The sequence below is a fragment of the Anser cygnoides genome, chromosome 24, assembly GCF_040182565.1.
Source record: "Anser cygnoides isolate HZ-2024a breed goose chromosome 24, Taihu_goose_T2T_genome, whole genome shotgun sequence".
NCBI classification, from domain to species: domain Eukaryota; kingdom Metazoa; phylum Chordata; class Aves; order Anseriformes; family Anatidae; genus Anser; species Anser cygnoides.
This window is the reverse complement of record NC_089896.1, coordinates 135,021-157,106: the sequence shown is the minus strand read 5'-3', so window position 1 is coordinate 157,106 and position 22,086 is coordinate 135,021. Positions and strand designations below refer to the sequence as shown.

The 22,086-nt window shown below is 51.1% G+C and overlaps 1 long non-coding RNA gene across 6 annotated transcripts; it reads left to right on the top strand.

The window, feature by feature from the left end:
• The first annotated feature begins 626 nt into the window (after positions 1–626).
• Positions 627–5,673, top strand: LOC136786906 (uncharacterized). Of its 6 annotated transcripts, XR_010826502.1 has the most exons (8): positions 627–1,005; positions 1,627–1,676; positions 1,935–2,192; positions 2,330–2,384; positions 2,736–2,824; positions 4,085–4,188; positions 4,317–4,846; positions 5,023–5,673. It is a non-coding gene; the product is annotated as an uncharacterized lncRNA (long non-coding RNA). The 6 variants fall into 6 exon arrangements; XR_010826500.1 differs by having other exon boundaries at positions 4,085–4,846; XR_010826503.1 differs by lacking the exon at positions 4,085–4,188 and having other exon boundaries at positions 2,334–2,384; positions 4,753–4,846; positions 5,023–5,665.
• Positions 5,674–22,086: the final 16,413 nt, after the last annotated feature.

The following is a 22,086-nucleotide window of genomic DNA, read 5'->3' as shown; positions in this document are numbered from 1 at the left end:
TCAACCCTTGAGCCCTTTTCATTGCATTTTCTCCCTGCCCTTCTTTGAGGAGGGGAGTGAGAGAGTGATTGGGATGGAGCTCGGTCGCCCACCCCTGTAAAACCACCACAGGGGAAGATGTTCAGGTGTTTCCCTCTGAGGGTCTGAGGTGAGGCTGTTTGGGACAGAGGAGCAGCGTGGCAGGTGGTCGCTTGCGAATACAGTGATCATTTTGTCCTTTAGTATTCCCAGGTGGCATGGGTGATGGTGGCAGTTCCTTTCGAGCTTGGATCTAACTTCCAGGTACAGAGGCAAGTGGAATGCTGTTTTGAAACGAAAACATTAAATATGGGGTCCCTTGCGTTGTTGAGGGATGGGTGCTAATGCTGTCAGCTGAATGTTTGTCTTCTGACTGTGTTTTCCTTTGTTCAGGCTGAAACGCAGTGTGCAGTACAGGATGTCACGACCCGAGCTACCTCTGGAGTGACTCTGGTGAGTGATGAACAGAGGTAGCTGTTATTTTTGGGGTGCGGTTGTTGCTGCACTTACTTTACTACATCAAATAGAGTAAAATTCCAGTTTGCCTTTTAGAGGTGCTATAGGTGGCTTCAGAGAACGGGTGGAAGTATCTGCCATGCGGGGTAAGTAAGCGGCTGAGGTAAAGGAGGGGATGAGAGTAACTGTCCTGAGGGTGCTGTGGCTGTTGCTGCTGTGGTTGCTTTCTCTTTTGCTTATCAGGTGCCACAGGCAAGGCGGGCTGTGATAGTCTTAGAATAGGAGCAAAGCAGGTCACTTGAATGCTGTTTGGTTCCTGAGGCAGGTGTTGTAGAGGAGAAAAGCTTTCAATATTCAAAGCTGAAGCAAAAATAAATAAGCCACAGGTGTTGCTTCTCCTCTTTCTCCTTTCTTGTGCTTTGCCCCTCCCCTTCCCCAGGTGATTGGCTTCGGGTTCCAGGCAGGGCCTAATGGTAGTTGACTCACAGGCATCCCATCAGAGAGCTCATTCTGCCTGGGCTGCACTTTAGGGTAAGTGCTTTGGTTTTCCTTCAGTGAGTTGCAGGTTTCTTTAGGTGGTTAAGAGTCTATGGACTGATGCGTTTCCAAGTAGAGACTGGTACGCCCATCTTTGTGAGGTAACAACCAGTAGGATCTGTTAGAGCAAACCAATCTAGTAATAGGTGCCTGTATTGCATGCAGCTCTTCTTCAGGTGAGTAATTGTTATAGCATGTGTACGGATAGGATGGTAGTGTTACTTTGTGTGTTTGCTTTGTGGTTCTGGGTCCCTTATGATTTTTGCTGAATTAGGGCAAATATTATCGAAGTTATAACCTTAGTCGCAAAGTGATGGAGCAGGGTTTAGGAGAAAAGTACCACTCAAGCTCCCTGTATAAGCATGTATCTGAAAACAGCAGCAGTAGGCGTGTAAGGTGTAGTCTTTTTCAGGGTTAGGGACAGTTTGTTATAGTTTTGGAGCTTTTGCCTATGGTTTTGCTGGCTGTAGAGTCTTTAGATGTTGCAGCCTTCTAGATTTTAAGTGCTTGGAATTCACGTAATAGAGGTGAGTTTAGGAGGTGTTGCCGGTTAACTTGTTTTTGGGAAATGGTGGCGTACGGTTCCTTTTTTTTGAGTTATCTTTTAATCTCTAGGTATATCAAGCCATTTGCGTAACTGTCCAGAGGCTTCAGAACGAGCTTCAGTACGCATCAGAAGGGGCTTGACCGCATAAGTGCAGTATTACGGAGAGACTGAGCAGGGTCACCTGTCTCATCTATAAAGGATAAGTCTGTGATTACCCCTGTTGGGGCTGCTGTGCATTCATGGCCTTTTGGCATTTGTGGACCTGAGGGTGTTTGTTTTTTTTCTGGCTCTCATCTCTGTGTTTGAGTCCTCTGCAAGGAGCTGTACTGTTTGCGTGTCCATCACAGATATGACCTTCTCTTTTTGTTTCTTGTAGCCCAGGGCATGGGCACGGACACTTGAATGAGGCACGAGGGTGAGTGGGACGGCAGTGTGGGCCCTGAGTTGGTCAGTGGATTGTGTTAGTCTGCTTTGCCTGTTGGGCAGGCTTTGGAAGCACCTTGCGACAGCAGAGTACATCTCCTGCCACGTTCCTGAGGTGCGCCAGGCGTCAGCGGTTCCAGTTCCTGAAATGTTGGAGATGCTCGCAGCGCCAGAGGAGCTGGGAGTGTGATGCATCTCCTTGGGATGTTAGGTGAGCAAAGAGGTGGTACTGGGTTGGGGAACGTGGGTCTGGGGCTTGGCTGTTGGGGTAGGGGAGGAAAGAAGAGGAGTGGGTATAGACTGTTTTGTGGATTGTCACGCTTGTTCATTCGTTCTCCTTGGTTTAAGCTAGGTGACCTTGGCTCAGCACAGTAAATGGAAGCGCTAAGCCTGGATTGGGAAGGTGAGTGGAGAAAAGTTGGAAAAAGGGCATTGGTTTTGGTTTGGTAGTCTATTGGTCCCACCTCTTGGTGACTCCTCTTTTCCGGGGACAAAGAAGATACTGGGAACATCCTAGCTGGCCTCTGTGGTCCACCTTGAGGATGGATTCGGACCCTTGAGAATTAAGTCCAGGGGCAAATACTGTGTGTTTGGGGGTGGCTGGCAGGGGAAGGTGGGCAGTTGTCTGGAGTTGGTCTATCTGACCTCAGTAGCAGAGCAGGTCAGTGGACTACTGTTTTGTTTTGGAGGTGGGTGTTTCACTGGAAGAAGTTTGGCTGGTGTGCCAGTGCCTGATGGCACTTTATTTCTGCAGGTGAAGAGGAGCCTCATGCCGGAAGCAATGTCCTGGCTAGCCTTCGTGTTCCTTGATGAGGATGGAACCTGCCTCCCATCATTCCCAAGGTAAGTTGTGGGGCAAGTGCTATGCTTGCTTTCGGGTTTTGAATGCACACATAGGGCGAGGATCTGTGCTTTTAAGTCATTGCAGTGGATGGGGCCTTTTAGGATTGATTACGGTCAGACAGTGTGTGGGGGGGTGGGATTCCGTCAGGTAAGGCTTGAGCACGTGCCAGGCAGGGCAGTTCCAGCTTGGTGCCTGTGTTCTGTTGTCTGTGCTGCGCTGTTGCTCTTGGCGCTTGGCAGGCCCTGGGGAAGCCATCCTGAGGGTGTAGAACACTTGACCTCACTGGAATAACGCTGATGCTCAATCGGAAGCTGAGCATTTCTTGTCTTGCAGCGGGAGCCTAAAGAGATCATTTCTTCTGTGCGTGTAACTTTTTGTATCAAATGTTTCTTGATGTGATCATCATATGTTACGTGCTCCTCAGGTCTTGATATCCTCATTGCCTTCTTTCATTGGATGGATTAGATGGGCAACTCGGTAGCCACACCAAAGGTCCTAAATGCTTGTTTCATCATCGTAGGGCTGATCTGAGCACTTCTTGACTGGCAGTCACAGCTTAAAGCGCAGATGTGTTTCAGGTCTTGTGCATCATATTCGGTTTCAGATGGCATCTGTTTCCATCCTCGCTGTTGCGGAAGTCATGTGGGCTTCATCAGGAGCTCTGTCTTGGGAGTTCATTTCCGAAGCATTTTTCTTCCGGGGTTTGCACTCCCCATCCTTCTGGTCTCTTGTCTTAAAGGCAGGCTTTGTATGCCTCCATCATCCCAGTTCTGGCAGTTGCTTCCAGTCGCAGGTCGTGACATTTGAGTCTCTCCTTGGGTCTGCTGCTGCAGAGCACCTGTTCTGACTTGCTGTTGCTGTGGGGCTTCCCTCTGGGAGTCATTTTTTTTAGCGCCTTGTGTTCTGTGTTTTGTTCGTAACGTTTGTAGCGTGCCTGTGTGTGTGTGTTTGGCCTGGAGCTGTCCTGCCTGGCAGTTAGTGATGGTAGCTACCGTGGCGGTCCATCGGTGTACTAATACATTGTCCAGACTGTTTCGGCAAAGACATCTGGTCTGCCTCTGGGCACATACTGAAGGGCAGCTGGCACAGAGTCATCTCCGTGGTGTTTGGCAAATGTGGAGGGGGAGACCTGAGCTGCTTGCGAGCAGCTGTTCACATAGTGCTTGAATAGTGCTAGAGGAGAGGTCTGCCATTGAATCTTGAAAGCTTGCAGATACAGGTTTTGATTTTTTTTATTTTTATTTCTTTCCCCTCCCCAGTAGAGGGGTAAACCTTAGGAGGAACTGGTCACAGGAAAGAGCTCCTTCTGGAACTGTCAAGGACTCAGTAGGCAACCTGGTGACTGGCTTGATCTACTTTCCAGGTGCTGAGGCAAGGGGGCTGCTGTTTTGAAATGATAAAATTAGACATGGGGTCCCTTGTGTTGTTGAGGGATGGGTGCTAATGCTGGCATCTGAATGATTATCTTCTGACTGTTTTCATTTGTTAAAGCTGAAACACAGCGTACAACATGGGACTTCACGTCCAGAGCTGCTTTTAGCAAGGTGAGCGATGAACAGATGTAGCAGTTATTTTAGGGGTGCGGTTGTCACTGCAGTTACTGAACTACACAAAATACAGTTAAAGTCCTGTTTATATTCCAGTGGTGTTGTAGCTGGCTTAAGATGGAAGCATCTGCCTCGAGGGCAGGTGAGGGGGCAGAGTAAGGGAGCAGATGAGAGTACCTGTCCTACCTGTGCTGCGGCTTTGGATGCTGCCGTGGTCTATGCTTTTCTTTTTCTTTCGCAGGTGCCTTGCACAGACTCAGAGGGGCCAAGCTGCACTCTGAAGAGCAGCACTAGAAGGGCAGGCTGGTCGTGAGTGGGGTTGGAGCAGAATGGCCAAGTTGCGCAAGGTGACTGCGAAGGGTATCCATTTTGCTTTTCAGGTGTCATGGCAGGCTCTACACAGAAGTGGCTGAGGATTTGAGAAGAGGTTACAGAGCATCAAGGAGCAGCACGTGCAGTGACGGTTTCCAAACGGTATGGTTGCTTTCTCTTCTGTTCATCAGGTGCCACAGGCAAGGTGGGCTGTGACGTTAGTCTTTAGAATTGGAGCAAAGCAGGTCACTAGAATGCCGCAGGGCATCTGAGAAGGGTGTTTTAACAGAAAAAGCTTGTCTGGCATGGCAGTGCCTGATGGCAGTGTGTTTCCACAGGTGAAGAGGTGCCTGAAGCCCCATCCTGTCTAGCCTGCGCACACCTCGCTGAGAACGAAAGCCGCTTTCCAGTAATTCAGAAAGCCAAGTTACGTCTCGGCCTCGAGCATCTGGGGCCTGTGCTTTTGGGCCTGTCTGTAGCATTTGGCACTTGCATTAATACTTTCTTGGCATATATTTAGGCTTTTGGGGCCAGTGTCTTGGGGGGGTGTGGAGCTGCTTGTACACCTTAGGGGCTTGCATCTGGGGGGGGGGTTGGGAGTTGCTTGTACACCTTTGGGGACTGTGGCTGGGGGGGGTCAGGGCCTGCATCTGGGGGGGTTGGAAGCTGCTCCTACAATGTAGGGATCTGTATCTGTGGGGGTTGGGAGCTGCTTGTACACAGTATGGGCTTGCGTTTGGGGGCAGGTGTTGGGAGCTGCTTGTACAATGTAGGGATCTGCATCTGGAGGGGGTTTGGAGCTGCTTGTCCACCTTTGGGGCTTGCATCTGGAGGGGTTTGGGGCCTGCCTCTGGGGGGGTGGTTGTGAGCTGCTTGTATACTGTAGGGGCCTGCTTGTACACCTTTGGTGGGGCCTGCGTCTGGGGGGGGTGGGAGCTGCTTGTACACTGTAGGGGTCCGGGTCTTGGGGGGTTGGGGCTGTTTGTACACCTTTGGGGTGTGCCTCTGGGGAGGGTGGGGAGTTCAGTGAGTCCTGTTGAGCGTGGTGTTGCGTAAAGGCTCCCCCAGGGAGTTCAGGTGTACCCAAAGGCTTCCGCTGAGAGCACTTTTTGATGGCAGAAAGTGGCACCGTACGTGTTTTTCGGGTCTAACTCGGGTTCAGCTTCTTGTTCCGGTTAGGGTTATGTTTGGGGTTGTTAGGAAAGAGTGAAGACGCAGAGTCCTGTTGAGTGTGGGGTTGCGTAAATGCTCCCCCAGGGAGTTCAGGTGTACCCAAAGGCTTCCGCTGAGAGCACTTTTTGATGGCAGAAAGTGGCACCGTCCGTGTTTTCTTGGGTCTAACTCGGGTTCAGCTTCTTGTTCCGGTTAGGGTTATGTTTGGGGTTGTTAGGAAAGAGTGAAGGCGCAGAGTCCTGTTGAGTGTGGGGTTGCGTAAAGGCTCCCCCAGGGAGTTCAGGTGTACCCAAAGGCTTCCGCTGAGAGCACTTTTTGATGGCAGAAAGTGGCACCGTACGTGTTTTTTCGGGTCTAACTCGGGTTCAGCTTCTTGTTCCGGTTAGGGTTATGTTTAGGGTTGTTTGGAAAGAGTGAAGACGCAGAGTCCTGTTGAGTGTGGGGTTGCGTAAAGGCTCCCCCAGGGAGTTCAGGTGTAGCCAAAGGCTTCCGCTGAGAGCACTTTTTGATGGCAGAAAGTGGCACCGTCCGTGTTTTTTCGGGTCTAACTCGGGTTCAGCTTCTTGTTCCGGTTAGGGTTATGTTTAGGGTTGTTAGGAAAGAGTGAAGGCGCAGAGTCCTTTTGAGTGTGGGGTTGCGTAAAGGCTCCCCCAGGGAGTTCAGGTGTACCCAAAGGCTTCCGCTGAGAGCACTTTTTGATGGCAGAAAGTGGCACCGTCCGTGTTTTTTCGGGTCTAACTCGGGTTCAGCTTCTTGTTGCGGTTAGGGTTATGTTTAGGGTTGTTAGGAAAGAGTGAAGACGCAGAGTCCTGTTGAGTGTGGGGTTGCGTAAAGGCTCCCCCAGGGAGTTCAGGTGTACCCAAAGGCTTCCGCTGAGAGCACTTTTTGATGGCAGAAAGTGGCACCGTACGTGTTTTTTTGGGTCTAACTCGGGTTCAGCTTCTTGTTCCGGTTAGGGTTATGTTTAGGGTTGTTAGGAAAGAGTGAAGGCGCAGAGTCCTGTTGAGTGTGGGGTTGCGTAAAGGCTCCCCCAGGGAGTTCAGGTGTACCCAAAGGCTTCCGCTGAGAGCACTTTTTGATGGCAGAAAGTGGCACCGTACGTGTTTTTTCGGGTCTAACTCGGGTTCAGCTTCTTGTTGCGGTTAGGGTTATGTTTAGGGTTGTTAGGAAAGAGTGAAGACGCAGAGTCCTGTTGAGTGTGGGGTTGCGTAAAGGCTCCCCCAGGGAGTTCAGGTGTACCCAAAGGCTTCCGCTGAGAGCACTTTTTGATGGCAGAAAGTGGCACCGTCCGTGTTTTTTCGGGTCTAACTCGGGTTCAGCTTCTTGTTCCGGTTAGGGTTATGTTTAGGGTTGTTAGGAAAGAGTGAAGACGCAGAGTCCTGTTGAGTGTGGGGTTGCATAAAGGCTCCCCCAGGGAGTTCAGGTGTAGCCAAAGGCTTCCGCTGAGAGCACTTTTTGATGGCAGAAAGTGGCACCGTCCGTGTTTTTTCGGGTCTAACTCGGGTTCGGCTTCTTGTTCCAGTTAGGGTTATGTTTCGGGTTGTTAGGAAAGAGTGAAGGCGCAGAGTCCTGTTGAGTGTGGGGTTGTATAAAGGCTCCCCCAGGGAGTTCAGGTGTAGCCAAAGGCTTCCGCTGAGAGCACTTTTTGATGGCAGAAAGTGGCACCGTCCGTGTTTTTTCGGGTCTAACTCGGGTTCGGCTTCTTGTTCCAGTTAGGGTTATGTTTCGGGTTGTTAGGAAAGAGTGAAGGCGCAGAGTACTGTTGAGTGTGGGGTTGCGTAAAGGCTCCCCCAGGGAGTTCAGGTGTACCCAAAGGCTTCCGCTGAGAGCACTTTTTGATGGCAGAAAGTGGCACCGTCCGTGTTTTTCGGGTCTAACTCGGGTTCAGCTTCTTGTTCCGGTTAGGGTTATGTTTAGGGTTGTTAGGAAAGAGTGAAGACGCAGAGTCCTGTTGAGTGTGGGGTTGCGTAAAGGCTCCCCCAGGGAGTTCAGGTGTACCCAAAGGCTTCCGCTGAGAGCACTTTTTGATGGCAGAAAGTGGCACCGTCCGTGTTTTTTCGGGTCTAACTCGGGTTCAGCTTCTTGTTCCGGTTAGGGTTATGTTTAGGGTTGTTAGGAAAGAGTGAAGACGTAGAGTCGTGTTGAGTGTGGGGTTGCGTAAAGGCTCCCCCAGGGAGTTCAGGTGTACCCAAAGGCTTCCGCTGAGAGCACTTTTTGATGGCAGAAAGTGGCACCGTAAGTGTTTTTTCGGGTCTAACTCGGGTTCAGCTTCTTGTTCCGGTTAGGGTTATGTTTAGGGTTGTTAGGAAAGAGTGAAGACGCAGAGTCCTGTTGAGTGTGGGGTTGCGTAAAGGCTCCCCCAGGGAGTTCAGGTGTACCCAAAGGCTTCCGCTGAGAGCACTTTTTGATGGCAGAAAGTGGCACCGTACGTGTTTTTTCGGGTCTAACTCGGGTTCAGCTTCTTGTTCCGGTTAGGGTTATGTTTAGGGTTGTTAGGAAAGAGTGAAGACGCAGAGTCCTGTTGAGTGTGGGGTTGCGTAAAGGCTCCCCCAGGGAGTTCACGTGTACCCAAAGGCTTCCGCTGAGAGCACTTTTTGATGGCAGAAAGTGGCACCGTACGTGTTTTTTCGGGTCTAACTCGGGTTCAGCTTCTTGTTCCGGTTAGGGTTATGTTTAGGGTTGTTAGGAAAGAGTGAAGGCGCAGAGTCCTGTTGAGTGTGGGGTTGCGTAAAGGCTCCCCCAGGGAGTTCAGGTGTAGCCAAAGGCTTCCGCTGAGAGCACTTTTTGATGGCAGAAAGTGGCACCGTACGTGTTTTTTCGGGTCTAACTCGGGTTCAGCTTCTTGTTCCGGTTAGGGTTATGTTTAGGGTTGTTAGGAAAGAGTGAAGGCGCAGAGTCCTGTTGAGTGTGGGGTTGCGTAAAGGCTCCCCCAGGGAGTTCAGGTGTACCCAAAGGCTTCCGCTGAGAGCACTTTTTGATGGCAGAAAGTGGCACCGTACGTGTTTTTTCGGGTCTAACTCGGGTTCAGCTTCTTGTTCCGGTTAGGGTTATGTTTAGGGTTGTTAGGAAAGAGTGAAGACGCAGAGTCCTGTTGAGTGTGGGGTTGCGTAAAGGCTCCCCCAGGGAGTTCAGGTGTACCCAAAGGCTTCCGCTGAGAGCACTTTTTGATGGCAGAAAGTGGCACCGTACGTGTTTTTTCGGGTCTAACTCGGGTTCGGCTTCTTGTTCCGGTTAGGGTTATGTTTAGGGTTGTTAGGAAAGAGTGAAGACGCAGAGTCCTGTTGAGTGTGGGGTTGCGTAAAGGCTCCCCCAGGGAGTTCAGGTGTACCCAAAGGCTTCCGCTGAGAGCACTTTTTGATGGCAGAAAGTGGCACCGTACGTGTTTTTTCGGGTCTAACTCGGGTTCAGCTTCTTGTTCCGCTTAGGGTTATGTTTAGGGTTGTTAGGAAAGAGTGAAGACGCAGAGTCCTGTTGAGTGTGGGGTTGCGTAAAGGCTCCCCCAGGGAGTTCAGGTGTACCCAAAGGCTTCCGCTGAGAGCACTTTTTGATGGCAGAAAGTGGCACCGTCCGTGTTTTTTCGGGTCTAACTCGGGTTCAGCTTCTTGTTCCGGTTAGGGTTATGTTTAGGGTTGTTAGGAAAGAGTGAAGGCGCAGAGTCCTGTTGAGTGTGGGGTTGCGTAAAGGCTCCCCCAGGGAGTTCAGGTGTACCCAAAGGCTTCCGCTGAGAGCACTTTTTGATGGCAGAAAGTGGCACCGTACGTGTTTTTTCGGGTGTAACTCGGGTTCAGCTTCTTGTTCCGGTTAGGGTTATGTTTAGGGTTGTTAGGAAAGAGTGAAGGCGCAGAGTCCTGTTGAGTGTGGGGTTGCGTAAAGGCTCCCCCAGGGAGTTCAGGTGTACCCAAAGGCTTCCGCTGAGAGCACTTTTTGATGGCAGAAAGTGGCACCGTCCGTGTTTTTTCGGGTGTAACTCGGGTTCAGCTTCTTGTTCCGGTTAGGGTTATGTTTAGGGTTGTTAGGAAAGAGTGAAGGCGCAGAGTCCTGTTGAGTGTGGGGTTGCGTAAAGGCTCCCCCAGGGAGTTCAGGTGTACCCAAAGGCTTCCGCTGAGAGCACTTTTTGATGGCAGAAAGTGGCACCGTACGTGTTTTTTCGGGTCTAACTCGGGTTCAGCTTCTTGTTCCGGTTAGGGTTATGTTTCGGGTTGTTAGGAAAGAGTGAAGGCGCAGAGTCCTGTTGAGTGTGGGGTTGCGTAAAGGCTCCCCCAGGGAGTTCAGGTGTACCCAAAGGCTTCCGCTGAGAGCACTTTTTGATGGCAGAAAGTGGCACCGTACGTGTTTTTTCGGGTCTAACTCGGGTTCAGCTTCTTGTTCCGGTTAGGGTTATGTTTAGGGTTGTTAGGAAAGAGTGAAGACGTAGAGTCCTGTTGAGTGTGGGGTTGCGTAAAGGCTCCCCCAGGGAGTTCAGGTGTACCCAAAGGCTTCGCTGAGAGCACTTTTTGATGGCAGAAAGTGGCACCGTCCGTGTTTTTTCGGGTCTAACTCGGGTTCAGCTTCTTGTTGCGGTTAGGGTTATGTTTAGGGTTGTTAGGAAAGAGTGAAGACGCAGAGTCCTGTTGAGTGTGGGGTTGCGTAAAGGCTCCCCCAGGGAGTTCAGGTGTACCCAAAGGCTTCCGCTGAGAGCACTTTTTGATGGCAGAAAGTGGCACCGTACGTGTTTTTTCGGGTCTAACTCGGGTTCAGCTTCTTGTTCCGGTTAGGGTTATGTTTAGGGTTGTTAGGAAAGAATGAAGACGCAGAGTCCTGTTGAGTGTGGGGTTGCGTAAAGGCTCCCCCAGGGAGTTCAGGTGTACCCAAAGGCTTCCGCTGAGAGCACTTTTTGATGGCAGAAAGTGGCACCGTCCGTGTTTTTTCGGGTCTAACTCGGGTTCAGCTTCTTTTTCCGGTTAGGGTTATGTTTAGGGTTGTTAGGAAAGAGTGAAGACGCAGAGTCCTGTTGAGTGTGGGGTTGCGTAAAGGCTCCCCCAGGGAGTTCAGGTGTACCCAAAGGCTTCCGCTGAGAGCACTTTTTGATGGCAGAAAGTGGCACCGTCCGTGTTTTTTCGGGTCTAACTCGGGTTCAGCTTCTTGTTCCGGTTAGGGTTATGTTTAGGGTTGTTAGGAAAGAGTGAAGGCGCAGAGTCCTGTTGAGTGTGGGGTTGCGTAAAGGCTCCCCCAGGGAGTTCAGGTGTACCCAAAGGCTTCCGCTGAGAGCACTTTTTGATGGCAGAAAGTGGCACCGTACGTGTTTTTTCGGGTCTAACTCGGGTTCAGCTTCTTGTTGCGGTTAGGGTTATGTTTAGGGTTGTTAGGAAAGAGTGAAGACGCAGAGTCCTGTTGAGTGTGGGGTTGCGTAAAGGCTCCCCCAGGGAGTTCAGGTGTACCCAAAGGCTTCCGCTGAGAGCACTTTTTGATGGCAGAAAGTGGCACCGTCCGTGTTTTTTCGGGTCTAACTCGGGTTCAGCTTCTTGTTCCGGTAAGGGTTATGTTTAGGGTTGTTAGGAAAGAGTGAAGGCGCAGAGTCCTGTTGAGTGTGGGGTTGCGTAAAGGCTCCCCCAGGGAGTTCAGGTGTACCCAAAGGCTTCCGCTGAGAGCACTTTTTGATGGCAGAAAGTGGCACCGTCCGTGTTTTTTCGGGTCTAACTCGGGTTCAGCTTCTTGTTCCGGTTAGGGTTATGTTTAGGGTTGTTAGGAAAGAGTGAAGGCGCAGAGTCCTGTTGAGTGTGGGGTTGCGTAAAGGCTCCCCCAGGGAGTTCAGGTGTACCCAAAGGCTTCCGCTGAGAGCACTTTTTGATGGCAGAAAGTGGCACCGTACGTGTTTTTTCGGGTCTAACTCGGGTTCAGCTTCTTGTTCCGGTTAGGGTTATGTTTAGGGTTGTTAGGAAAGAGTGAAGGCGCAGAGTCCTGTTGAGTGTGGGGTTGCGTAAAGGCTCCCCCAGGGAGTTCAGGTGTACCTAAAGGCTTCCGCTGAGAGCACTTTTTGATGGCAGAAAGTGGCACCGTACGTGTTTTTTCGGGTGTAACTCGGGTTCAGCTTCTTGTTCCGGTAAGGGTTATGTTTAGGGTTGTTAGGAAAGAGTGAAGGCGCAGAGTCCTGTTGAGTGTGGGGTTGCGTAAAGGCTCCCCCAGGGAGTTCAGGTGTACCCAAAGGCTTCCGCTGAGAGCACTTTTTGATGGCAGAAAGTGGCACCGTACGTGTTTTTTCGGGTCTAACTCGGGTTCAGCTTCTTGTTGCGGTTAGGGTTATGTTTAGGGTTGTTAGGAAAGAGTGAAGACGCAGAGTCCTGTTGAGTGTGGGGTTGCATAAAGGCTCCCCCAGGGAGTTCAGGTGTACCCAAAGGTTTCCGCTGAGAGCACTTTTTGATGGCAGAAAGTGGCACCGTACGTGTTTTTTCGGGTCTAACTCGGGTTCAGCTTCTTGTTCCGGTTAGGGTTATGTTTAGGGTTGTTAGGAAAGAGTGAAGACGCAGAGTCCTGTTGAGCGTGGGGTTGCGTAAAGGCTCCCCCAGGGAGTTCAGGTGTACCCAAAGGCTTCCGCTGAGAGCACTTTTTGATGGCAGAAAGTGGCACCGTCCGTGTTTTTTCGGGTCTAACTCGGGTTCAGCTTCTTGTTGCGGTTAGGGTTATGTTTAGGGTTGTTAGGAAAGAGTGAAGACGCAGAGTCCTGTTGAGTGTGGGGTTGCGTAAAGGCTCCCCCAGGGAGTTCAGGTGTACCCAAAGGCTTCCGCTGAGAGCACTTTTTGATGGCAGAAAGTGGCACCGTCCGTGTTTTTTCGGGTCTAACTCGGGTTCAGCTTCTTGTTCCGGTTAGGGTTATGTTTAGGGTTGTTAGGAAAGAGTGAAGTCACAGAGTCCTGTTGAGTGTGGGGTTACGTAAAGGCTCCCCCAGGGAGTTCAGGTGTACCCAAAGGCTTCCGCTGAGAGCACTTTTTGATGGCAGAAAGTGGCACCGTACGTGTTTTTTCGGGTCTAACTCGGGTTCAGCTTCTTGTTCTGGTAAGGGTTATGTTTAGGGTTGTTAGGAAAGAGTGAAGGCGCAGAGTCCTGTTGAGTGTGGGGTTGCGTAAAGGCTCCCCCAGGGAGTTCAGGTGTACCCAAAGGCTTCCGCTGAGAGCACTTTTTGATGGCAGAAAGTGGCACCGTACGTGTTTTTTCGGGTCTAACTCGGGTTCAGCTTCTTCTTCCGGTTAGGGTTATGTTTCGGGTTGTTAGGAAAGAGTGAAGGCGCAGAGTCCTGTTGAGTGTGGGGTTGCCTAAAGGCTCCCCCAGGGAGTTCAGGTGTACCCAAAGGCTTCCGCTGAGAGCACTTTTTGATGGCAGAAAGTGGCACCGTACGTGTTTTTTCGGGTCTAACTCGGGTTCAGCTTCTTGTTCCGGTTAGGGTTATGTTTAGGGTTTTTAGGAAAGAGTGAAGACGCAGAGTCCTGTTGAGTGTGGGGTTGCGTAAAGGCTCCCCCAGGGAGTTCTGGTGTACCCAAAGGCTTCCGCTGAGAGCACTTTTTGATGGCATAAAGTGGCACCGTCCGTGTTTTTTCGGGTCTAACTCGGGTTCAGCTTCTTCTTCCGGTTAGCGTTATGTTTCAGGTTGTTAGGAAAGAGTGAAGTCGCAGAGTCCTGTTGAGTGTGGGGTTGCGTAAAGGCTCCCCCAGGGAGTTCAGGTGTACCCAAAGGCTTCCGCTGAGAGCACTTTTTGATGGCAGAAAGTGGCACCGTACGTGTTTTTTCGGGTCTAACTCGGGTTCAGCTTCTTGTTGCGGTTAGGGTTATGTTTAGGGTTGTTAGGAAAGAGTGAAGACGCAGAGTCCTGTTGAGTGTGGGGTTGCGTAAAGGCTCCCCCAGGGAGTTCAGGTGTACCCAAAGGCTTCCGCTGAGAGCACTTTTTGATGGCAGAAAGTGGCACCGTACGTGTTTTTTCGGGTCTAACTCGGGTTCAGCTTCTTGTTCCGGTAAGGGTTATGTTTAGGGTTGTTAGGAAAGAGTGAAGGCGCAGAGTCCTGTTGAGTGTGGGATTGCGTAAAGGCTCCCCCAGGGAGTTCAGGTGTACCCAAAGGCTTCCGCTGAGAGCACTTTTTGATGGCAGAAAGTGGCACCGTCCGTGTTTTTTCGGGTCTAACTCGGGTTCAGCTTCTTTTTCCGGTTAGGGTTATGTTTAGGGTTGTTAGGAAAGAGTGAAGACGCAGAGTCCTGTTGAGTGTGGGGTTGCGTAAAGGCTCCCCCAGGGAGTTCAGGTGTACCCAAAGGCTTCCGCTGAGAGCACTTTTTGATGGCAGAAAGTGGCACCGTCCGTGTTTTTTCGGGTCTAACTCGGGTTCAGCTTCTTGTTCCGGTTAGGGTTATGTTTAGGGTTGTTAGGAAAGAGTGAAGGCGCAGAGTCCTGTTGAGTGTGGGGTTGCGTAAAGGCTCCCCCAGGGAGTTCAGGTGTACCCAAAGGCTTCCGCTGAGAGCACTTTTTGATGGCAGAAAGTGGCACCGTACGTGTTTTTTCGGGTCTAACTCGGGTTCAGCTTCTTGTTCCGGTTAGGGTTATGTTTAGGGTTGTTAGGAAAGAGTGAAGACGCAGAGTCCTGTTGAGTGTGGGGTTGCGTAAAGGCTCCCCCAGGGAGTTCAGGTGTACCCAAAGGCTTCCGCTGAGAGCACTTTTTGATGGCAGAAAGTGGCACCGTCCGTGTTTTTTCGGGTCTAACTCGGGTTCAGCTTCTTGTTCCGGTAAGGGTTATGTTTAGGGTTGTTAGGAAAGAGTGAAGGCGCAGAGTCCTGTTGAGTGTGGGGTTGCGTAAAGGCTCCCCCAGGGAGTTCAGGTGTACCCAAAGGCTTCCGCTGAGAGCACTTTTTGATGGCAGAAAGTGGCACCGTCCGTGTTTTTTCGGGTCTAACTCGGGTTCAGCTTCTTGTTCCGGTTAGGGTTATGTTTAGGGTTGTTAGGAAAGAGTGAAGGCGCAGAGTCCTGTTGAGTGTGGGGTTGCGTAAAGGCTCCCCCAGGGAGTTCAGGTGTACCCAAAGGCTTCCGCTGAGAGCACTTTTTGATGGCAGAAAGTGGCACCGTACGTGTTTTTTCGGGTCTAACTCGGGTTCAGCTTCTTGTTCCGGTTAGGGTTATGTTTAGGGTTGTTAGGAAAGAGTGAAGGCGCAGAGTCCTGTTGAGTGTGGGGTTGCGTAAAGGCTCCCCCAGGGAGTTCAGGTGTACCTAAAGGCTTCCGCTGAGAGCACTTTTTGATGGCAGAAAGTGGCACCGTACGTGTTTTTTCGGGTCTAACTCGGGTTCAGCTTCTTGTTCCGGTAAGGGTTATGTTTAGGGTTGTTAGGAAAGAGTGAAGTCGCAGAGTCCTGTTGAGTGTGGGGTTGCGTAAAGGCTCCCCCAGGGAGTTCAGGTGTACCCAAAGGCTTCCGCTGAGAGCACTTTTTGATGGCAGAAAGTGGCACCGTCCGTGTTTTTTCGGGTCTAACTCGGGTTCAGCTTCTTGTTCCGGTTAGGGTTATGTTTAGGGTTGTTAGGAAAGAGTGAAGGCGCAGAGTCCTGTTGAGTGTGGGGTTGCGTAAAGGCTCCCCCAGGGAGTTCAGGTGTACCCAAAGGCTTCCGCTGAGAGCACTTTTTGATGGCAGAAAGTGGCACCGTACGTGTTTTTTCGGGTCTAACTCGGGTTCAGCTTCTTGTTCCGGTTAGGGTTATGTTTAGGGTTGTTAGGAAAGAGTGAAGACGCAGAGTCCTGTTGAGTGTGGGGTTGCGTAAAGGCTCCCCCAGGGAGTTCAGGTGTACCCAAAGGCTTCCGCTGAGAGCACTTTTTGATGGCAGAAAGTGGCACCGTCCGTGTTTTTTCGGGTCTAACTCGGGTTCAGCTTCTTGTTCCGGTTAGGGTTATGTTTAGGGTTGTTAGGAAAGAGTGAAGGCGCAGAGTCCTGTTGAGTGTGGGGTTGCGTAAAGGCTCCCCCAGGGAGTTCAGGTGTACCCAAAGGCTTCCGCTGAGAGCACTTTTTGATGGCAGAAAGTGGCACCGTACGTGTTTTTTCGGGTCTAACTCGGGTTCAGCTTCTTGTTCCGGTTAGGGTTATGTTTAGGGTTGTTAGGAAAGAGTGAAGACGCAGAGTCCTGTTGAGTGTGGGGTTGCGTAAAGGCTCCCCCAGGGAGTTCAGGTGTACCCAAAGGCTTCCGCTGAGAGCACTTTTTGATGGCAGAAAGTGGCACCGTCCGTGTTTTTTCGGGTCTAACTCGGGTTCAGCTTCTTGTTCCGGTAAGGGTTATGTTTAGGGTTGTTAGGAAAGAGTGAAGGCGCAGAGTCCTGTTGAGTGTGGGGTTGCGTAAAGGCTCCCCCAGGGAGTTCAGGTGTACCCAAAGGCTTCCGCTGAGAGCACTTTTTGATGGCAGAAAGTGGCACCGTCCGTGTTTTTTCGGGTCTAACTCGGGTTCAGCTTCTTGTTCCGGTTAGGGTTATGTTTAGGGTTGTTAGGAAAGAGTGAAGGCGCAGAGTCCTGTTGAGTGTGGGGTTGCGTAAAGGCTCCCCCAGGGAGTTCAGGTGTACCCAAAGGCTTCCGCTGAGAGCACTTTTTGATGGCAGAAAGTGGCACCGTACGTGTTTTTTCGGGTCTAACTCGGGTTCAGCTTCTTGTTCCGGTTAGGGTTATGTTTAGGGTTGTTAGGAAAGAGTGAAGGCGCAGAGTCCTGTTGAGTGTGGGGTTGCGTAAAGGCTCCCCCAGGGAGTTCAGGTGTACCTAAAGGCTTCCGCTGAGAGCACTTTTTGATGGCAGAAAGTGGCACCGTACGTGTTTTTTCGGGTCTAACTCGGGTTCAGCTTCTTGTTCCGGTAAGGGTTATGTTTAGGGTTGTTAGGAAAGAGTGAAGTCGCAGAGTCCTGTTGAGTGTGGGGTTGCGTAAAGGCTCCCCCAGGGAGTTCAGGTGTACCCAAAGGCTTCCGCTGAGAGCACTTTTTGATGGCAGAAAGTGGCACCGTACGTGTTTTTTCGGGTCTAACTCGGGTTCAGCTTCTTGTTGCGGTTAGGGTTATGTTTAGGGTTGTTAGGAAAGAGTGAAGACGCAGAGTCCTGTTGAGTGTGGGGTTGCGTAAAGGCTCCCCCAGGGAGTTCAGGTGTACCCAAAGGTTTCCGCTGAGAGCACTTTTTGATGGCAGAAAGTGGCACCGTACGTGTTTTTTCGGGTCTAACTCGGGTTCAGCTTCTTGTTCCGGTTAGGGTTATGTTTAGGGTTGTTAGGAAAGAGTGAAGACGCAGAGTCCTGTTGAGCGTGGGGTTGCGTAAAGGCTCCCCCAGGGAGTTCAGGTGTACCCAAAGGCTTCCGCTGAGAGCACTTTTTGATGGCAGAAAGTGGCACCGTCCGTGTTTTTTCGGGTCTAACTCGGGTTCAGCTTCTTGTTGCGGTTAGGGTTATGTTTAGGGTTGTTAGGAAAGAGTGAAGACGCAGAGTCCTGTTGAGTGTGGGGTTGCGTAAAGGCTCCCCCAGGGAGTTCAGGTGTACCCAAAGGCTTCCGCTGAGAGCACTTTTTGATGGCAGAAAGTGGCACCGTACGTGTTTTTTCGGGTCTAACTCGGGTTCAGCTTCTTGTTCCGGTTAGGGTTATGTTTAGGGTTGTTAGGAAAGAGTGAAGACGCAGAGTCCTGTTGAGTGTGGGGTTGCGTAAAGGCTCCCCCAGGGAGTTCACGTGTACCCAAAGGCTTCCGCTGAGAGCACTTTTTGATGGCAGAAAGTGGCACCGTACGTGTTTTTTCGGGTCTAACTCGGGTTCAGCTTCTTGTTCCGGTTAGGGTTATGTTTAGGGTTGTTAGGAAAGAGTGAAGACGCAGAGTCCTGTTGAGTGTGGGGTTGCATAAAGGCTCCCCCAGGGAGTTCACGTGTACCCAAAGGCTTCCGCTGAGAGCACTTTTTGATGGCAGAAAGTGGCACCGTACGTGTTTTTTCGGGTCTAACTCGGGTTCAGCTTCTTGTTCCGGTTAGGGTTATGTTTAGGGTTGTTAGGAAAGAGTGAAGGCGCAGAGTCCTGTTGAGTGTGGGGTTGCGTAAAGGCTCCCCCAGGGAGTTCAGGTGTACCCAAAGGCTTCCGCTGAGAGCACTTTTTGATGGCATAAAGTGGCACCGTACGTGTTTTTTCGGGTGTAACTCGGGTTCAGCTTCTTGTTCCGGTTAGGGTTATGTTTCAGGTTGTTAGGAAAGAGTGAAGTCGCAGAGTCCTGTTGAGTGTGGGGTTGCGTAAAGGCTCCCCCAGGGAGTTCAGGTGTACCCAAAGGCTTCCGCTGAGAGCACTTTTTGATGGCAGAAAGTGGCACCGTACGTGTTTTTTCGGGTCTAACTCGGGTTCAGCTTCTTGTTCCGGTTAGGGTTATGTTTAGGGTTGTTAGGAAAGAGTGAAGACGCAGAGTCCTGTTGAGTGTGGGGTTGCGTAAAGGCTCCCCCAGGGAGTTCAGGTGTACCCAAAGGCTTCCGCTGAGAGCACTTTTTGATGGCAGAAAGTGGCACCGTACGTGTTTTTTCGGGTCTAACTCGGGTTCAGCTTCTTGTTGCGGTTAGGGTTATGTTTAGGGTTGTTAGGAAAGAGTGAAGACGCAGAGTCCTGTTGAGTGTGGGGTTGCGTAAAGGCTCCCCCAGGGAGTTCAGGTGTACCCAAAGGCTTCCGCTGAGAGCACTTTTTGATGGCAGAAAGTGGCACCGTACGTGTTTTTTCGGGTCTAACTCGGGTTCAGCTTCTTGTTCCGGTTAGGGTTATGTTTAGGGTTGTTAGGAAAGAGTGAAGACGCAGAGTCCTGTTGAGTGTGGGGTTGCGTAAAGGCTCCCCCAGGGAGTTCACGTGTACCCAAAGGCTTCCGCTGAGAGCACTTTTTGATGGCAGAAAGTGGCACCGTACGTGTTTTTTCGGGTCTAACTCGGGTTCAGCTTCTTGTTCCGGTTAGGGTTATGTTTAGGGTTGTTAGGAAAGAGTGAAGGCGCAGAGTCCTGTTGAGTGTGGGGTTGCGTAAAGGCTCCCCCAGGGAGTTCAGGTGTACCCAAAGGCTTCCGCTGAGAGCACTTTTTGATGGCAGAAAGTGGCACCGTACGTGTTTTTTCGGGTCTAACTCGGGTTCAGCTTCTTGTTGCGGTTAGGGTTATGTTTAGGGTTGTTAGGAAAGAGTGAAGACGCAGAGTCCTGTTGAGTGTGGGGTTGCGTAAAGGCTCCCCCAGGGAGTTCACGTGTACCCAAAGGCTTCCGCTGAGAGCACTTTTTGATGGCAGAAAGTGGCACCGTACGTGTTTTTTCGGGTCTAACTCGGGTTCAGCTTCTTGTTGCGGTTAGGGTTATGTTTCGGGTTTTTAGGAAAGAGTGAAGACGCAGAGTCCTGTTGAGTGTGGGGTTGCGTAAAGGCTCCCCCAGGGAGTTCAGGTGTAGCCAAAGGCTTCCGCTGAGAGCACTTTTTGATGGCAGAAAGTGGCACCGTACGTGTTTTTTCGGGTCTAACTCGGGTTCAGCTTCTTGTTGCGGTTAGGGTTATGTTTAGGGTTGTTAGGAAAGAGTGAAGACGCAGAGTCCTGTTGAGTGTGGGGTTGCGTAAAGGCTCCCCCAGGGAGTTCAGGTGTACCCAAAGGCTTCCGCTGAGAGCACTTTTTGATGGCAGAAAGTGGCACCGTACGTGTTTTTTCGGGTCTAACTCGGGTTCAGCTTCTTGTTGCGGTTAGGGTTATGTTTAGGGTTTTTAGGAAAGAGTGAAGGCGCAGAGTCCTGTTGAGTGTGGGGTTGCGTAAAGGCTCCCCCAGGGAGTTCAGGTGTACGCAAAGGCTTCCGCTGAGAGCACTTTTTGATGGCAGAAAGTGGCACCGTACGTGTTTTTTCGGGTCTAACTCGGGTTCAGCTTCTTGTTCCGGTTAGGGTTATGTTTAGGGTTGTTAGGAAAGAGTGAAGGCGCAGAGTCCTGTTGAGTGTGGGGTTGCGTAAAGGCTCCCCCAGGGAGTTCAGGTGTATCCAAAGGCTTCCGCTGAGAGCACGTTTTGATGGCAGAAAGTGGCACCGTACGTGTTTTTTCGGGTCTAACTCAGGTTCAGCTTCTTGTTCCGGTTAGGGTTATGTTTAGGGTTGTTAGGAAAGAGTGAAGACGCAGAGTCCTGTTGAGTGTGGGGTTGCGTAAAGGCTCCCCCAGGGAGTTCAGGTGTACCCAAAGGCTTCCGCTGAGAGCACTTTTTGATGGCAGAAAGTGGCACCGTCCGTGTTTTTTCGGGTCTAACTCGGGTTCAGCTTCTTGTTCCGGTTAGGGTTATGTTTAGGGTTGTTAGGAAAGAGTGAAGACGCAGAGTCCTGTTGAGTGTGGGGTTGCGTAAAGGCTCCCCCAGGGAGTTCAGGTGTACCCAAAGGCTTCCGCTGAGAGCACTTTTTGATGGCAGAAAGTGGCACCGTACGTGTTTTTTCGGGTCTAACTCGGGTTCAGCTTCTTGTTCCGGTTAGGGTTATGTTTCAGGTTGTTAGGAAAGAGTGAAGGCGCAGAGTCCTGTTGAGTGTGGGGTTGCGTAAAGGCTCCCCCAGGGAGTTCAGGTGTACCCAAAGGCTTCCGCTGAGAGCACTTTTTGATGGCAGAAAGTGGCACCGTATGTGTTTTTTCGGGTCTAACTCGGGTTCAGCTTCTTGTTCCGGTTAGGGTTATGTTTAGGGTTGTTAGGAAAGAGTGAAGGCGCAGAGTCCTGTTGAGTGTGGGGTTGCGTAAAGGCTCCCCCAGGGAGTTCAGGTGTACCCAAAGGCTTCCGCTGAGAGCACTTTTTGATGGCAGAAAGTGGCACCGTACGTGTTTTTTCGGGTCTAACTCGGGTTCAGCTTCTTGTTCCGGTTAGGGTTATGTTTAGGGTTGTTAGGAAAGAGTGAAGGCGCAGAGTCCTGTTGAGTGTGGGGTTGCGTAAAGGCTCCCCCAGGGAGTTCAGGTGTACCCAAAGGCTTCCGCTGAGAGCACGTTTTGATGGCAGAAAGTGGCACCGTACGTGTTTTTTCGGGTCTAACTCGGGTTCAGCTTCTTGTTCCGGTTAGGGTTATGTTTCGGGTTGTTAGGAAAAGAGTGAAGGCGCAGAGTCCTGTTGAGTGTGGGGTTGCGTAAAGGCTCCCCCAGGGAGTTCAGGTGTAGCCAAAGGCTTCCGCTGAGAGCACTTTTTGATGGCAGAAAGTGGCACCGTACGTGTTTTTTCGGGTCTAACTCGGGTTCAGCTTCTTGTTCCGGTTAGGGTTATGTTTAGGGTTGTTAGGAAAGAGTGAAGGCGCAGAGTCCTGTTGAGTGTGGGGTTGCGTAAAGGCTCCCCCAGGGAGTTCAGGTGTACCCAAAGGCTTCCGCTGAGAGCACTTTTTGATGGCAGAAAGTGGCACCGTCCGTGTTTTTTCGGGTCTAACTCGGGTTCAGCTTCTTGTTCCGGTTAGGGTTATGTTTCGGGTTGTTAGGAAAGAGTGAAGTCGCAGAGTCCTGTTGAGTGTGGGGTTGCGTAAAGGCTCCCCCAGGGAGTTCAGGTGTACCCAAAGGCTTCCGCTGAGAGCACTTTTTGATGGCAGAAAGTGGCACCGTACGTGTTTTTTCGGGTCTAACTCGGGTTCACCTTCTTGTTCCGGTTAGGGTTATGTTCAGGGTTGTTAGGAAAGAGTGAAGGCGCAGAGTCCTGTTGAGTGTGGGGTTGCGTAAAGGCTCCCCCAGGGAGTTCAGGTGTACCCAAAGGCTTCCGCTGAGAGCACTTTTTGATGGCAGAAAGTGGCACCGTACGTGTTTTTTCGGGTCTAACTCGGGTTCAGCTTCTTGTTCCGGTTAGGGTTATGTTTAGGGTTGTTAGGAAAGAGTGAAGACGCAGAGTCCTGTTGAGTGTGGGGTTGCGTAAAGGCTCCCCCAGGGAGTTCAGGTGTAGCCAAAGGCTTCCGCTGAGAGCACTTTTTGATGGCAGAAAGTGGCACCGTACGTGTTTTTTCGGGTCTAACTCGGGTTCAGCTTCTTTTTCCGGTTAGGGTTATGTTTAGGGTTGTTAGGAAAGAGTGAAGACGCAGAGTCCTGTTGAGTGTGGGGTTGCGTAAAGGCTCCCCCAGGGAGTTCAGGTGTACCCAAAGGCTTCCGCTGAGAGCACTTTTTGATGGCAGAAAGTGGCACCGTACGTGTTTTTTCGGGTCTAACTCGGGTTCAGCTTCTTGTTCCGGTTAGGGTTATGTTTCAGGTTGTTAGGAAAGAGTGAAGTCGCAGAGTCCTGTTGAGTGTGGGGTTGCGTAAAGGCTCCC